At 26.4% G+C, this 18,062-nt stretch overlaps 1 protein-coding gene across 1 annotated transcript in view; it reads left to right on the top strand.

Moving 5' to 3' along the window:
* Positions 1 to 18,062, top strand: part of LOC136987413 (uncharacterized) — a 272,592-nt gene that overhangs the window by 16,136 nt on the left and 238,394 nt on the right. Inside the window, 1 exon segment of the mRNA XM_067285148.1 lies at positions 9,201 to 9,248. The gene's annotated coding sequence lies outside the window, so the exon portion shown is untranslated.

Below are 18,062 nucleotides of genomic sequence, written 5' to 3'. Positions count from 1 at the left end.
ATTTATACATATATAAATTAATACAACAGTTTTAATAAATTTTATCTAATTTAACGTTGATATTTTTGAGAAAATTATATCTATTGAAATGTAAGGTTAAGAAACTCGGTATTTTTTCTTATTTTCTGTTAAATTTTAGTTTAGTTGATATTTTTATTTTAAATTGAATTTTAAATAAATAAGGTTACAAACTTTCTTATAATAGCAAATCCCTATTAAAAATTGACGAATACGATGAAATCTTTAACGTTATTCAAAACGTGATGATGGTTAACTACATAGAATTAACTAAGCAAACTTAGTATACATTAAACGCTTATATACAGGTATAAAACTAAATATATACTGTATACAAGTTCACAAATCATAAGAAAATATAATCAATTTTTTATTTTAATTAATTTATTTTTAATAATTAGAATCCTGTTTTTCCAATAATTAATACAACTAATTAAGGATATTAACTAATGATTAATAAATTTGTTCAGTATTAAATAATTTAAATATAAGATAAATTTATTTTTAATGCACTCAAAAGATTGTTAACCAAATAAAATGTTTAAAAAATTTATCTTTTTAAAGCCATTTTCTTAATTATAAAGTTTTATTTAGAATAAAAATTTAGAAAAAATGAAAAAATAAAAAGGATTTGTTAAATTTTATTTTTAATTGGAAAAAAATTTCAAAAAATTGTTTTCAGATTAAATTGTATTTTTTAATAAAATTAATTATATTTTAGAATGCAATGCATTGAATATAAGAATAATAAAATGAGCTTCATACGTTATATATTGATATTTTACCTTCGAGACACTGTAATTCAGTTCGTATGGATAAATCATATAATATTGACATAAACTTTATATTCAAAAGTTTAAATCTTGTAAATTCATAAAAATATTCCGCTTTTTTCGATAAGAAAAGCGCTATATTTCATAATTTCGAAACAACTGCATTACCTGCAATACTTCTGTATTGCAGGTAATGCACGCTTTACAGGGGAATATTTTGAATAAAGAAAAAATTCGCATTATGAGAATTAATAAAAGCATAGAAATTTAATAATAAACTGTAAAAGTTATAATTTTAAATAGTACTTTGAATATTTTAAAAATTTACATTAATTTTAATTTGGTAAAAAAAATTATTTTAAATGCGAAGAGATATAATGAGATAAATTTACATAAAATTCTAATTATAACGAGATAAAATAACAAAATTCGAGACTTTTTCAAAATAATTTTTATGATATAAAAAAAGCATAAATATACATAAACAAGTAAACATAAACAATAAATTTATAATATTGTGACCGCACACATATAAACGCATGAATATTATATTTACAAGAAAATTCAAGTTTAATGAATCAACGTAGCCGGTTTCTCTGACGAAATTAAATATTTAGCACAATTGAGTAGCATTAACTTCATTACACTGCAAACATTGCAGTATGTCGTAATTGTTGAGGAGATTATCTCTTACATAGACTGATGCGGCACATTCCATTACTCTTCCAAGTTAAGAACTCTCTAAACTACAAAACTGCACTAACCCGTAATCATTTTGTTAGCTTTATTTTATTTTATTTGAATAAAAAACCTTTAGAATTTGACCCATTTATTTATATTTATTGCATTATTTTTCGTGCTACATATTAAGTAACAGTATTTAGCCATTTTAAATAATAATAGAGTAAATTTCTGTAAATAAATATAGTAATTTTATAAGTAGAAATATGCTATGAATATCGATGTTTATATAAACTGTCAATTATAAAATGTTCTAACGACGATTGGTCGAAATTGAAAATAATAGGCGTAGACATTTTTCTTTTCCTCCAATTGAATTTTAACAATCATATATTCAGCCAATTATCAGTAAAAATGTTTATGTTTTAATATTTTAATGACTCTCAGAGAACTACCTATGTTTATATTTCATTTTCTTTTTTTATTTGTATTTTTGAATTATTTTTCACTCCATAAAATTAAATTTTAGTAAATATTTTTTTAAAATTAAATTAAAAGCTGTTAAATTTACATAATTAACTTTTATTTTATTTTAATTTTTTGACATACTTTATAAATAGAATGTGCTCAGCAAAAGATTAGACAATAACCAAACACCTTTTTCGTTGCCGAGAAAGTTTATTTAAAACAAACGTTTTCGACCTATTCCATAGGCCATCGTCAGGTCTAAAACGGACAATTGGAACATTTCCGTTCCACAAGATCGAATACAAATATTTAAATTTCAGTGCACTGTATATATTAGATATCCCTTTGTATTGGCTAACTATTAGTCTTATAATTATTATGTTGGTACCATGTGTTGGTAAGCTGATGAGAAGTCCTTGTACCCGAAATGCATCCTTACCTGAATTTGAATGTGATTGTTAAATTAGACTAACTTTTTTGTAAAAGATCTGGTTTTTCTTTCTGTCGGCCTTGGTGCGATAATCCCTCTAAATTGTTAAATCCTATTTATTTAGGTATTTAATTCTATCTAATTTATTTAAATTTCAACACACTAAAAACCTTTTTATATTTCAGTACGAATAGCTTTAGATAAAAACTAACGTTTTCGACTAAAACTTGGTCTTCGCCAGGCTATTGATCGGTATAAAATTTGAAACTGGAATTCGAACAACGCGTTTAAAATTATTTTAAATTCCAAATTGTTTAAAAATTGGAAACTAATTTTTACCGTACCTGCTACTGAAATGATAAAAATATTGTTACACCCCACAAATAAATAATACGATGTATTTGCTGGTATAGAAACGTTAGCAACATGCCAGTGTTGTTTACGCTTTTTCTCATAGCACCACTTCCATGCATACGAAATATTTTATCACTTCAGTAGCAAGTACGGCGAAAATTAGTCCCAATTTTTAAATAATTTGCAATTTAAAATAATTTTAAACACGTTGTTCGAATTCCAGTTTCGAATTTTATACTGGTCAATAGCCTGACGAAGACCAAGTTTTGGTCGAAAACGTTAGTTTTTATCTAAAGCTATTCGTACTGGGATATAAAAAAAGGTTTATAGTGTGTTGATTTATCCTTCCCAGGGATTGTGCGAGAAGTTGGTTTTATTTAAATTTCAAAAAAACTGACAACGGATTTAAAACAATCACAGTAAAATCCCAAAATTCCAGTAAAATCACAAAATTCACTTATAACAGAAATACAAAAGGCATTATGAAAGAAATTGCGGACCGTAAAGAGTCAACAATAATTCTAAAAAGAGCTCCGAACCTGTATAAAATTTTAAGAAATGACAAGAATAACATTAGGAAGGAAGAAAAAGCAGGTGTGTATAAGATTCCATACGATAACGCACGGCTGGTAATTAAGAAAGAATACATCGGCGTTACAACAAGGAATTTGGGAGTAAGACTCAAGGAACACAAGCATAACATCAGGAAAGGTTCCAACGCGACGGTACTTTCCCAGATGGCTCAGACCCAAGGCTTGGTAGTTAAATGGGATGAAGCGGACATTATCAAACCCGTGAGCTCCCCAACATTAGCAAAGACCTCTGAGAAAATAGAGATTTATAAGAGCAAACTAGAAGAGGCATGTATAAATGCCAGGGACGCAGAAGGCCTACCATCGGCCTGGAACTCATAAATTTTTAATGTTCAAAGTAGTATTAGTTGATAGTTATATTTAGTAGTATTTCTGAGTTTCTTTTCATTCTTTGGTTTTCTATTATATATATCTTTATACATTACTCGTATGTTTTTTAAATCCGTTGTCAGTTTTTTGAAATTTAAATATTTGTATTCGATCTTGTGGAACGGAAATGTTTTAATTGTCCGTTTTCAACCTGGCGATGACCTGCGGAGTAGGTCGAAAACGTTTGTTTTAAATAAACTTTGTCGGCAACGAAAAAGGTGTTTGGTTATTAATTTTTGTTTAATTCTTTAATACAAACATTTATTTTTTATTAACTGATTTTTAACAATAATTAAATAAAATTAAAATGTGTAAGAGTCAATATTATTTAAAATATTCCTAGTTATAATTTTATTAAAAATTGCTTGAAATTTTTATACAGATAAAGGTTTTTACTTTTGATTGAAAGTTATGTATATAAAGATAAAGATAACCTCGGCATTCAAGTAACTGAAAGTATGTTTACTAAATAAAGAATATTTTATTATTATTATTATTCAAAATTTTTCAAAAAGATCTTTACAAATTCATACTTAAAGAAAAATCGATTTTTATTGAATTCTCATAGAGTAAAGGGCATTTTCTATAAACGTTCTTTATTCCTTAAACGTCTTTTCACTAAAGTTAGCATAGAAAATTAATATAAACATAAAAAAGTTCTTGCTTATCTTCAAGCAAATTGCATAAAAAGAAAATTAATTTAATAATTATTAAACTCTGAAATGAATAGTAAACTGATAAAAAGAGCTAACAAAAAAAGAATCATTGGAAGCAACTCGAAAATGTATTCATGTTTTTATCTTAATTGAAGTGAGTTCAATGTTGTATAGATTAATCAAACTATGCTTTACAACAATGTAAATAAAAATATAATAATAATAATAATATAAGTAACTTTAAAAAAAACCAATTCAAATGAGCATTAATCACTGTCAAACCTTACAAGGTTATGATAGATGGGTGGTTGAATGGAGAGCGTGCAATTTTGCACGACAAATTCATCCTTCGTTCGATTTCGTCATTTGATAGGTTTGAGTAAATTTCGGTGCAAGATAATTAGCAGTATGTATGCTTAATATATATTATTAATCAATGTGGGACTATTTCCATAAAGTTGTTTTCCCAAAGGAAGAGAAAAGGGATTATGCAGTTATTCCCTCAATAACTACTAGATAAATTTTGATATACTCTCTCTTACTTCACTTTAATAGCTAAATTATTATAGGACTTTAAAGTTAAATTGTGTTGTAATTCAGGAAAAAATAAATAAATAAAATTATCTATTATTCTAAACCAACTTTAAATTTTACAAATCGTGAATTACCTTAATATTTATATATTATGAAATGTCGTACATAGAAAGCAAACCTTAAATTTATTTCTAGGTGAATTCATAATAAAGAAAAGAGCTGTTTAAAACCCGGAATGGTCCATTAGATGGAAGAAAATGATATCTAAGAAACATCTTGCATTTAATGGATGTCTGTTTAAAATCTGTTCGGGGCGTTAACTCACTCGCAAGTTGTAAAACATCACTCTTAAAAAAATCCCAGATCAAGTCAAATTGCTTATAGCCTAGCACTTTAGAAAACTTAGAAATTAAAGCAGTATGTTACTCTACTCGTTTCTTATCGTATCCCAACCGAATTAAACTGTCATATGTATATTTATCGTATGCAATATAAAATAGTATAAATCTTCTCTATAAAATACTATTCTTTTATTAAAAATATATAAATCGTATCATGTTCTTTTATGTAAGTTACATATACGAAAATATAATGTCGAGATTTTATTTTTTATGAATTATTTACGATTATCTTATCCGATCATTACTTTAAAACCGCCTTTCCTTTTTGTAAGAGGAAAGCATCCATCTTGATTCATTTTTCAACATTTGATATAAATTAGTTAAGTTAATGTTCTCGAGTCCAGATTTTTTGCCAATTTCTATGTATAATTTATCACGTGATATTTTTTTCATACATATCGCTTATTCTTAAATGGCACGCGTGTATATCAAATCTATGTGTGAAAATATATAATTTTTAAATATGTATTTTAAATGATATTAAACGATAAAGAAGATGAAATTCTGCTGCTGTTTACTCTAAATTAGTTTACAAATGTAAAGAAACTTCAGTACTTGCCGCATAGTAATGCATACAAATAATACAGTAAGCAATGTGTAGCGTGTAGGAAGTGCAATAAACAGTTTGCTAACTTTACATTAAACTGTATACAGTATATGTAGGAAGCACAGTACATCAAACAGTTTATTTACTACACAGTAAACTATATAGGCCTATAGTAATTATAGGCTAAAGCAGAGGTTCCAAAAATGATCGATAAGGCATTTTAAGTGGAATGTAACTGTGAATCAATTTAAATCAGTTTATTAAAAACAATTCAATGGGTTGCGTGTATGACAATTCAGAAAATTGGAAATTCGCACACTATAAGTAGATCTTTTCTATGAAAATGATGGATGGATTAATGCTGGCTTATCAAATTTATTTATTTACAATTTAACTGCGTTAGCAAAATAGAGGTTGATGAAAGATCAAGAAATCCTCGAGAAGCCAATAAAGACCGAGAAATCCTTGAGGGGTCGACAGCCAAAAAGTTTTAGGAATCTACCCTAAAGTATAGAATATAGAGAGTTCAATAAACGAACTCTTCACTGCACTTCATATAAGTTATATTTAAAATTTTTAAAGCTAATTGTTCAAGGTGTATATTTGAGTAAACATGACAAAAAATATTTTCACTCTCACTAATGTAGGAGTTGTTTTTAATAAATTATTTATAAACTAAAAATAAATAAATAAACAAATAAAGATTTAAAAGCCGCTCCTCGCAAGAACAAGAGTAAAAACAATCGATATTAATCATTAAATTTTCAAGAAATGGAAGGAATATTAACTCAACTAATTTAAAGTTTAGACTTTTCACTATATATATATGTATATGTTTTAAACATAAAACATAGATACCAGATTTTTTATAAATGTATAACAAAGTAGTTAACATGGAAAGGTGTTTGTAAGCCTCATCTGATTAAAAGCATCCTGTTTACGTATTTAAAAATTTTTTTAAAGTAATTATATAAAACTATCACGTGATACAGTTAATTAAGACATGGCAGATAATAGAACATTACATTTGAAAGGCTGTGCTATCTCTTCCGGCTCTATTTTCCATTGGTGTGTATCGAGTCGTAAAGGAGACTGTGTGAATTAACCTTGTCTGAATAAAGCAGATTAAGAAAGAACGTTAGAGATAAGAGTTAGATTCTACTTGACCTATAACAATTAAACCAGATTGTGAAAACTTCTCGTTCGACTATTAAATTCAACAAAGTTTAAATATATTTGAAAAAATTGTTATTATTATTATTTATAAAAAATCAAATTTATTCTGTAAATAAATTTGTTAAGGAAAATTAACCAATGTAATTTAATAGTAATCAGAAGTTTAACGATTTATTCCTAGGATATTTTAATTTGATTCCATATTCTTAGTTTATGCTTCGTAAACTTCAATTATCTACATTCTGAATTAATGAATTGTCAGTTTATTGTTTAATAATAATAAAAGTTTATTATATTTTTAAGCTTTTTTAGAGGAAATAAATAAATAAATTCGTTTAAAAAATCACTAATTGTATTCTGTAATCTAAACTGCTTTAAACATCATTTAAAGCAGTTTATACAGAAACATAATTAATAAATAATGTATATAAAATTAAATTATAATTTTAAAAGTTTTTTAAACAGTAGTTTATTTTTAAAATTTATAAAAATTACATAAATAATTTATTATTATAATATTTAAATTTGATTCTATATATTTGTTAAGCTCAAAGTTGGCTCTATAAACTTCAAATAATTACATTATTAAATTAAATTAACTATAAATAATGTTAAAAAATAATTTCTTAAAAACTTTTATGGAGCAGAATTAATTTATGATGCGAATAAGTAAGCGTTATTGCAAAGAAAAACTCTTTAGAAATTTATTGCTAGGATATTCAATTCAATTTTATATACTTTAAGTTTATATTATACTGTTATACACTTATAATTAATCTATTTCAAAAGTGAATTTTTAAATGACATTTTAAATCTAAATAACGAAACTGGTTCAAGTCAAACACTTGTAGATAAATAATAGATATATATATATATATATATATACATTATAACTGTTGGCCCTGTGATCACTAAGAGGACCCTTCCTTCATGGGCATGGAGGAAGGGTCGAGCTAGATCTAAATTGGAGCATTTGGGAGGTGAGGGAGGGCTAGGCGCGCAATGGGAGAATTTAGAAGATGAGCGACGAAGCCCGTGATATCGGGATAGATTACTTCTAAAAATGACTAGATTTGTTCTTCTGGTTTGGATGCTGGATCCCTCAGAGCAGGAGGTTATTCATCTAATAATCAATCCATCTAACCATTAGAAATTAGAAGCTTCTCCTTAGAACATTTTAAGCTTATAATTTTTGCATGGCAATTTTAATAGAGTGATATTTAAAAATGACCATAATCATCATTTTTTAAAACTTTAAACTAGCTTATAAATCAAGATAATTTACAAATCGATTTATTAAGAGAAAATGACCCGCTTTAATTATTAGAAATTAAAAGTTAACGACTTTATTCGATTTTATATATGTATATATATATATTCTAAGCTTACATTTTACTGTATAAACTTCAATTAACTACAATGAGTTGTCTAATGATTGCTTAATTTTGTTGCATCTGCTGTCGTGTTCATTATTTATCTCAATACACGTCATTCCTCGATCATAAATGTTATTTCCAGCGTGATAAATATTTAGAATTTTCGAAATTTATTATGTATCAAGTTTAAAATATCTGAATTTCCTGTCGACGATTAATCTTTTCTAACTGCATTAACTTTCATATATAATATATTATTATTTTAGTTTTTTCTTTATCCTCTTTCTCTTGCATCTCACTCACCGGATTATTTATTACTCCATTGATACTATTATAAGTTGATAACAAGTTAAGCTTGAAATTTAAATGAGAAAACAACAAATCTAATGTTATTTATGAAAATTTTTATTTAGAAAAAAAATAAAATTCCTGTTAAATAATGCAAAATTTTTAAAGTATTTTTATCGATTTTACAGATTTTTCGTAAGGAATTATTAAGAAAAATCGATTTTTTCATCAACAAAATATTGTTAAATTATCGCTTCATCTTAATTTAGAAAAAAATTATATATTTTTTAATATATTCCGGTAGATAATTAGAAATTTAGATTTACTTCATCACCATTTTGCAGTTAAGATAAAGTAAAATTTTGACTTTATAGAAATTAAAAAGTTAAAAAAAGATATATATATATATACACATATTAGGTAATAACGCAGTAAAGATGGATTGTGTGTGATAATCAGTTGAAGAGATATATTTTTAATTAAAAAATGACATCATTATTCATTGATCTTAACATTCTGACTTTTTAAATTTCTAGAAAACTTGTCGGAAATTAGACTGAAGGATGACAGATCAACATACTGACGTACGAAATCAATACAGAGGTTCATTTATATAATTTTTTTTAATTATGAAAAAAAGGAATTTTATATTCAAGTGGAGCATACTAGAAAGGGAAATAAGAATTCGATGTATATACATATAATCGAACTTCTGCATAACGAATTGCCTCCAAGAAATGTGGAGAATTCGCTATATAAAGTTTTGTAATGTGGAGTCTGACTCCATATATATTATATATATACATACACACATACATATACACATCACACATGTATGTGTGCTTATAAAATCTCACTCTCACTCCTCATTTATAAAATTCCTTTTCTTGAAATTTAAATAATGGAAGGAAGAAAAAATATGTATACAGTACACACATACATATTTATTGCCATATACGTACAGTACAACACATACATTTCGTAAACAGATTATTTTCACTGCAATTTCACATTTCTACCTGTTCAAACTTGTAGTAAAATCTGTACGGTTATACACACGGACAGACGTAATTTATTTCTTAGATCGCTGAAAGTTTATCGATTTATTCAATTTCTGTGTTAATTTCGGGTTATTTTGAAAAGTTTAGACGTACATTTGAATGTTGGATATGTTAAATTTGTTTTAAATCATTAAAATTTGCTGAATTTCTTTGCAAATAAAGATTTATGTGGCAGCATTTTCTTCTTGTCGTTGCTGCTGATCTTAATTTCTTGAAAGCTAAAATGTACATTTGGCGTTAAGATAAATAATTTATTCAAGATTCAAGAAAATTCTTTTCCTTTTTATCAAAGTAAATTTTCAATCTGGAATTTTCTTTTATTACCCGTCTAATTTTAGATCTAATTTGTTTACAAAATTTAACCAAACATCAGACATTTATCCTTAAGCGATTCTCCTACAAGAATTTTTATTCGTTAAAAAATTAATATTTTTAAAATTTAAAGTTAATTATGTCAATTAAATGATTTATTGTACTACAGAATTAATCTATATAAAGCTAAATAGATTGTTACATTAATCCTGGGAAACAATTAAACAATAGCGTATACGGCATTAATAGTGTTAAGATTTAACGTTGTATTATCGTGTAAATTGGCCATTTTCTTTACTGACTTTTTGGAAATTGGATGAATAAATTCTGTTTATATATTTTGATATGGTACGTTCGAGCTATTTACTGAGAAATTCGATCATTAATGCTGTATAGGTTAGATTAAATCTGTCGGTTGTGGATACCGATGTCGTTAGAGTGTGGCTCAGAGCGACAGATTGGTAGATATGGCCGGATGTGACCTGTGGCTGAAGCTGTCGCCACCCTGCTCTATCATTTACTGAAAGCTGTCTTACGCCTATATGGATTCATTTTATGCCATTTTAATTAACGTTCTAAACTTAGTAATGGAGTACACTCGATTCTCGAGTGATGCCATTTTGCATAGTTGCTCTTATATGGCTTTACAAAATCGACTTTATGCTGATGAAGATGTTGGATTACATCCTTCTTATCTTAAAAATTTACATATCTACCTACTTTTCTGATATTATCTTTTATAAAGTACCGGTTAATCCTAGCATGAAATCATTTCTTTCGTCGTATGAATATCTAAATTTTCTTTCTCTATATAATAGTTTTAACTGTGGGAAATTTAAAAGTTAAAATTACAATTTCCAAATTTAATTAATATTTTTATTTATATATTTCTAAATGATTGCTTTTAAGGAAATATTCTTAATTATTAAACATTAAACAATTAACTTCTGTAGCTAATTAAATTCAAAATGAAACATTAAAAACTCCGAAAAAATATATAACATTCACTTAGTAATCGGATCATTTTAATGATTGTTGGCTGAAAGTCGAGCAGATGCGTAATTGGTCGGTTTAAAATAGAGATGCGTAATTGGTCGACTTAAAGTAGACATCTTGTTTTTATTTTTCAACCAATTAAATAACCAATCATTTATTCAAGTAACTATCTTTACTATAATACGTTTTCGATTTATATCTTGTATATATCATAGAGTACCGCCTGTATACAAAATCCATTTTTCATTCTACAATTTCTCAAGACCGTTCTTATTAATAATTTATTCTTTACAAAACTATATACATATTTTAAATATTAAAATACATTTCTTGATTAAAAAATACTAAACGAAAAATTTAATTAAAAGTACATAAATACAAGTTTAAAAAAATAATTAAATTTAAATTTAATTTTTAAGTAAAAAATGCAAAGTTTAAGAACGAATTAATTAGGATGTAAGAAAATGTGACTTGTATTATTTATGTATTATAATTAATTTTTCTTTCTTTTAAAAGTTTAAGAATTTATTTGATCTTCTTCATTATTAAATTCATCTCAATAACCATCAGAATTAATTAAATTAAATTAATGCTCATATATAAATTGGAGAGAGAGATGATCGGCTTTATTTAATTTACATATTTATATTTTAAAGACAATTTTAAAGTAGTGGGATGTCCTATCTCTCCGCTCTTTCTAAAATTAGCAAGTTAAATACCGGAATTTTCGAAAGGAAACGAAAACTGATCTCTTAACTTTTCTCTGATTAGAGATTACCAGTTAAATCTGCTGTTAATTGCTCTTTCTTACATTTCGTATTGAGGCAAATTAGGATATAAGTCGATTCAAGAATTCTCAAACGACTTATGTCTTCCATCATTATCTGTAAGAAGATTCTATAAATAATTATGTAATTACCTCCTTTATCGAATGATAAATAATTATGTAATGCTGTTTTTAAAGCAAATTTTCATCGTTATCAATTTTATTTTTCCAGCTGTTACATATAACAGAGGAAAAGTATGGCTATCGGTCAAAAATGGACCCGTTTTCGGACTAGGGGGAGCTTGAAACGTCGAGAAATGCAAAAAGAAAAAAATTGGGGGTTTTTCTGTATGTTAGTGTGTATATGGGGACACGATTTTATTTATCCAATTTGAAGCTTAATAACTCCAACTTAACTTTGTCAAAAATTTCTGAAATTTTGCAGAGAGGTTTGTGTATTAGGGAGAAATGTTTCTGAAAATTTTCGGGAAAATCGGACCATTAGTTCGGGAAATATGGCTTCACCCTCTTAATATCTCCCAACCAATCTAAAGACTTAAGGTAATGGGAGCAAGGGACGAAAACAAAGAATGCCTGGAAAGTCTAATAACAACGTTGCCAGCTTTTTTGATATTAAATTATATTTTTAATGATAAAACTTAAGGCGCTTATAGGTATAAACATAAATTTATTAAATAATTTTTTACGATTTTAATAAAATATATATAAAATTACCGATAAATTGAGTTTATATAATATAGATGGTCCTCTGCACAGTGTATAAATTAGCTGAAGCTGATTTATGTAAATAGCTTTTTTATACAAGGTTGTCCAAAAGTCAGTTGGCCATTCTAAAGACAAAAAAGTTGTTCTATTCATACGCTTTATTACTTATAAATTTACAATCGATAAAGATTCTGGCAATTTTGAAGGCGAAAGGCGCATTGTTCTCAACTCAGTAGCTAAACGCGTAAACTAAGAACGCTTGACTGATGTTTGGGCCATCCTCTATAAATACAGATAACCATGCTTAACTTATATAACAATTTTCTGCATAAAGTTATAGATTAGCTTTATCGTTACAAATTTACAACTCCATCAAACAGATTTTATACGTTGGCAATTCAGCATTGAATTTTTGATGCTTAATCAAAAAAGGAACTTAATTTCATTGAAAAAATACAATTTTATTCCTAAATTTAAACTAATTTTTGCATTATCTAAACCTAAAACTCATTCAGAAATTGGATTTTCGATGTATTATTTCTCTTGTATTGTTGATATTACTCGATATATATATTTCATTTATGTATGGAATATAATATTTTGTAACGCCCGAAGTATTTTGAAAATAAATCGCATTTTTCCATTTAACCTCTGGCGAAATATTCGTAAATTCTCGAAATGCATTTATCTTCAGTTACCTACGTATAATTTTCTTTCGAATTTAAAAATATATATATTTTTTCCGCCATTTTGTTTCCTTCTATAACTACTAAAGCTATGGATATGATAAATTTTAAAACATCTCTTACCTTATATTGGAGTTTTACGTCTTGATTTTTATACTTATCCTTTTATAACTTACTAAACCTTCGGGATATTTCAATGGTTTTATATTAACATATTGATGAAATTCTTAAAGAGATTGAAAATGGTGAATACCATCATAAAGATTTTTTCTCCTTCTCTAGAATTTCTAAACTATTATTATAATAAAAAAATGATTTTTTAACCGTCTCTAACTTTCTAGACGTTGTTAAGATGAGCAAATTTCTATTTATAAAACGTAGAAAAAAGGGGAAAAAAGAAAATGGAAGAATCTTCTCATCCTCAAGCTTCATGACCTATGTCATACTTGAAAAAATATTCAATATTCGGGAAAAGTATTCGTTCCAACACGAAGATAGATTTATTTTTTATATCCATCGTAAATTTTTGCCGAGATATATTGTTATCTTTACCTTTTTCGGGTGTTATTTTATCACGTTAGTAGGTTGGGATTTTCAAAACAATCTGTATTTTCAAAGTGGATAAAGTAAAACTTCCATTTCGTTCTATTATTCCTTTAGAGATTTCCTCTTAAATTAGTTAACAGAAAAATCAATATTTTTCGTTGAATGTTGCCTTTTTTATTTTACTTTTTCCCCCTCCAAAGTAAGACGAAACAATGGATTCCCGAATGAATTATCTATTGTAAAAACAATACTCGAGATTTCAAGACGAGTAAGAAGGGAACAGCGGAAGAAAAAAAAATATGTCACGTTGAATGATTAACAAATTCTATTTACGAAAGTAGCAGTTACTTCTTTTATCCATTTTCTATATATATGAGTTTCAGAGGATTTGTTTACACAGGGTTCTCTTGTGTAAATTAAGGTTTACAGCTCTACAATCAATACAACTATTACATTTTACGGTTAGACATTCCGTTCACGATGATCTCTTCTTTTGCTTCGTATCACTTTAGCTTATAAATTGGATGCTGGTCACGTTATTCGGTGGTCCGTTCCCTCACCTGATGTACATCTAACGTCGAATTCTTTTCAGGAAACTTGCTTTCGGTTCATCTTTTAAGTTTTAGAAGTAACGCGTGATTTATCTCTACTTGTAACTAGTCCAATGAATTTTATTAAGTAGACTTTAAAAGGATAAGCGTGTTTGACTATTAAATATATCTTTACGGTGGTAAGATTTATAGTTTTATAGTGAAATCGGTGGGTATAATATTCATGCTACTATATAAATTATATGAAAAAAGTCGTATCTACGTATATGTGTGGCATTTTTCCGTAATCAAGAGAAATTGCGCGCTTGGAAATAATTTTTTTTTCTTGGAATTATAGTAAATTATTAATAAAATATGCGCATACTTTACTTTACTAGAGTGTTGACAGGATTTTGAAAGGAATATTTCTTTAAAAATAATCAAAATTATAAGGAAATTTTTTTAAAATTTATGTATAATAATAGCCGTTATCAATCAGAATAGTGTGGTTTCTAAGTGAGAAAGAAGTTATAAAACTAAATTAAAGTATACAATACTTAAATATTATGTGATAAAAATGTTATTAAACGAAAAATAACTGTAAAAAGTTTAAAATATGCAAGATATTTTATGATTATTTATAAAATTAAGAGATAAACGTGATGTTAACTTTGAGTAAAGCATGTTTTTATATATATAAACATGTATCCTACACCTATAAATAATTTAGAAGAAAAGTATTCCTTAAAAGACTTTTAAAATTTATTGTTTAAAACTTCTACAAATTTTATAATAATATAAAAAAACTATGAAATTAATTCTAAAAATTTCATTCTATTTAACTTCATACCATGGAATAGTATAATATAAACAATATAAGAGGAATTTGTTTGTATCTATTTTATAATACAGAATACATTTTATATATATATAGAACATACAATGGAAACATAAAGCACAAAAATATAAAATTGTACACTGAAGAACGTAGGAGAAATATATGTATTATATATAAATTTATAGGTATATACAATAAAAAAGAATATATAAAAATATGGATTATACGGTCGAAAGTTATCACTTTATTTTTCTCACGCATCACTAGAAATTTTTAGAAAATTCATTTTCTAAATATTCACCTCTACATAAAAATTTTTAATATAAAATTTTATCTCCAAATTTAATTTTTGCATATTCGTTAGGTTGTAAATAAATTATTAAAAATGTCTTCCAATTTAAACAAAAAAAAAATAATAATACAAATGGAGATTTAGCGACTCACTCAAATTAAATCTAGTAAAACTTGATGTTAAAACTTTCATTTTTATAATTTTATATTTTATTATCTGTTTTATTGAGGTTTGTTTTGGTGGTCAGTAGCGATTTTCTTTGTCTGAAATTCTAGGAAAAAAAATAAAAAATAAAAAATACATTTCCCTGAGGGGAAGCTATCTGTTGTAACCTTGAAGAAATCACAGCTTCTATCCTGAAGCTACAAGTAGGATTCTAAACTATTTTTTTTGGGGAGAAAATATCGAGTTTTATAAATTTAGAGTAATTCTTTATAAATACATATTTATAATGCAAATTTAGAGAATAAAATATATTTTTAAAAAATTCAAATATTTCTGCATGAAATTTATTTGTTCCGTTTAATCTATAAATATGTAAATGTGGAGAAAAAAAAATTGTTGGATGGTTCTCTTCTTATATATCAATCAAAACCCCGAGTTAATCGAAAAGAGAAATAAGAGAAGTCTTTTTCGTACATCCGAAACTCGAATCTTTCTAACAGAAAAGTCTGTATATAAAGTTTCTGCACGATTTAATCCAACCTTTTCAAAAACTTATACATTTCCTATCCTTTCCTTTTATTCAACTTCATTCCAGTTAGGTGTTGTACTATAATGAACTTTGCATTCCTTTTCATACGATAAGAACATAACATTCTTACATACCGTATAAATTCTCTTACCATTTGATACTTTAATTATCTAAAATTAACATAGATTACGAGTAAAAACCTGTGTAAAACAGAACGAGCAATTATTTCTTGTGGCGTGGCTGTAATTTAATCATATTTTTAATTAATTAAATTTAAAATATATGCTCTCGATTTTAGTAGTGTCTCGTAAATCGTACTTTTCCTGTTAACAACAGAGTCGTGCTGATCATCTAACTCCGTTCTCGAGATTAAGAAAGGACTAAAACCCATTCAACACGGAAACCTACCAAACCGTAAACAATATTCAGTCCCGTGCTAGTCCGGTTTACACAGGTTTTAATCCATGTAAACCGGACTGGCACGGAACCGGACTTTTATATAAGTGAAAATATGTATGTATGTATATTGGGTAGAAGCTTCTATACCGTTCAACGTATTCGCATCAAATTTGGCATGAGTATTTTTGGGCACTCTGAATACCATAAATTCCACCCTCTCTTAACTTAAACATGAGTTATTTTTTGTGTTTTGCACTTTCATTATAGCAAATACTGGGGTCAACAAATGTGCATTTTAGCTACTAAGACCATTGTTTTTGTCATTGTTTCCCCAATTCTTCGACCCCTCAGAATCTCGTGCAACTCGCAACTAGTTTATTTTATAAAAACAAAATTTTCTACTCGCATTCTCATCACTAGTAACACAATTTTTTTATTGATCTAATGAAGATTTTATATTGCTTGAATTTTCTTTGATAACCAGGGGAAAAAATCTTATTAAAATTTAATTTTATACATAAATTTCTTTTTGTGGATGAAGATTTTAAATCGTATAAATATTTATCAATTTTAATATTCTAATATATAAATATATATTTTATTGGAAATAATCATTTTTAACGTTATTTTGTGATATATTGTGTTTAAAGATTTATTGCTACGATGCAATTGAAAGTAAAATATTTTCATTTTATTTTTGAGGGATTGATTGAAATTTTTAGTCAAAATTTCTTACCATATTTCATCAGATAATCGCATAACTTTTCAAGCGTGCAAATTTGATGTAAAGCACGAATTTTTTATAATTAGTTTCTATATTTTATGTTAATAAATTAAGATTATTTTCTGTACATTTATTAAATTTTTCGTTCGTGAATTTATATATATAGGCTATATTAACTTAAAATGTACAGAGCATCTCAATCCTCTTTTGATCCAAAATATATTTCATGTTTACTTAAAATACTTTTATTCGTTTGTTCGTCTGTTTGTCCGTTCGCATGATTTTTCTAAAACTAAATCTCAGATGTGTAGAGATTATACTTTATTTTATATTTACTGATTTCGTTTTTCCGTAATCTTTTTATATACTTTGCCATTATTCTGATATAACTTTATAAAAAAATGTTTTATGTCGTTTTTCCTATTTTTTTACAGATTTTATCGTGTTTTATGCTGAAAGTACTTTACTTTATATACATATTCTTCCCATTATTACCTTGAAATTTTCAGATTTCGTATATAATTTTTAATTTAAAAAAATATATAAATTAATCTGTTATATCTCGAATTTTAAAAGAAATTTTGCTAATTTTAATATACAGAATAATTTTTTTTAAATTTATACAGAAACTGAATTATGTAAATTAATATTTTGGCGATTTCTTAAAATTTTACCTACTTTTTGTACAGTATGTTCGTATGTCTGTTTGCAAGATATTTTAGAAATTAATAAAACACTCGTAATTCATATTTTCTTGCAAATTTTACTGTTTAAGCACCATTTAAACAAAATTATAGTCTCCTCAGCTAGAAAATTTGAATCCATTTG

Source organism: Centruroides vittatus, unplaced genomic scaffold (assembly GCF_030686945.1).
Source record: "Centruroides vittatus isolate TY-2023 unplaced genomic scaffold, ASM3068694v2 scaffold_1782, whole genome shotgun sequence".
In the NCBI taxonomy this organism is placed as follows: domain Eukaryota; kingdom Metazoa; phylum Arthropoda; class Arachnida; order Scorpiones; family Buthidae; genus Centruroides; species Centruroides vittatus.
This window is presented reverse-complemented; position numbering and strand designations above follow the sequence as displayed.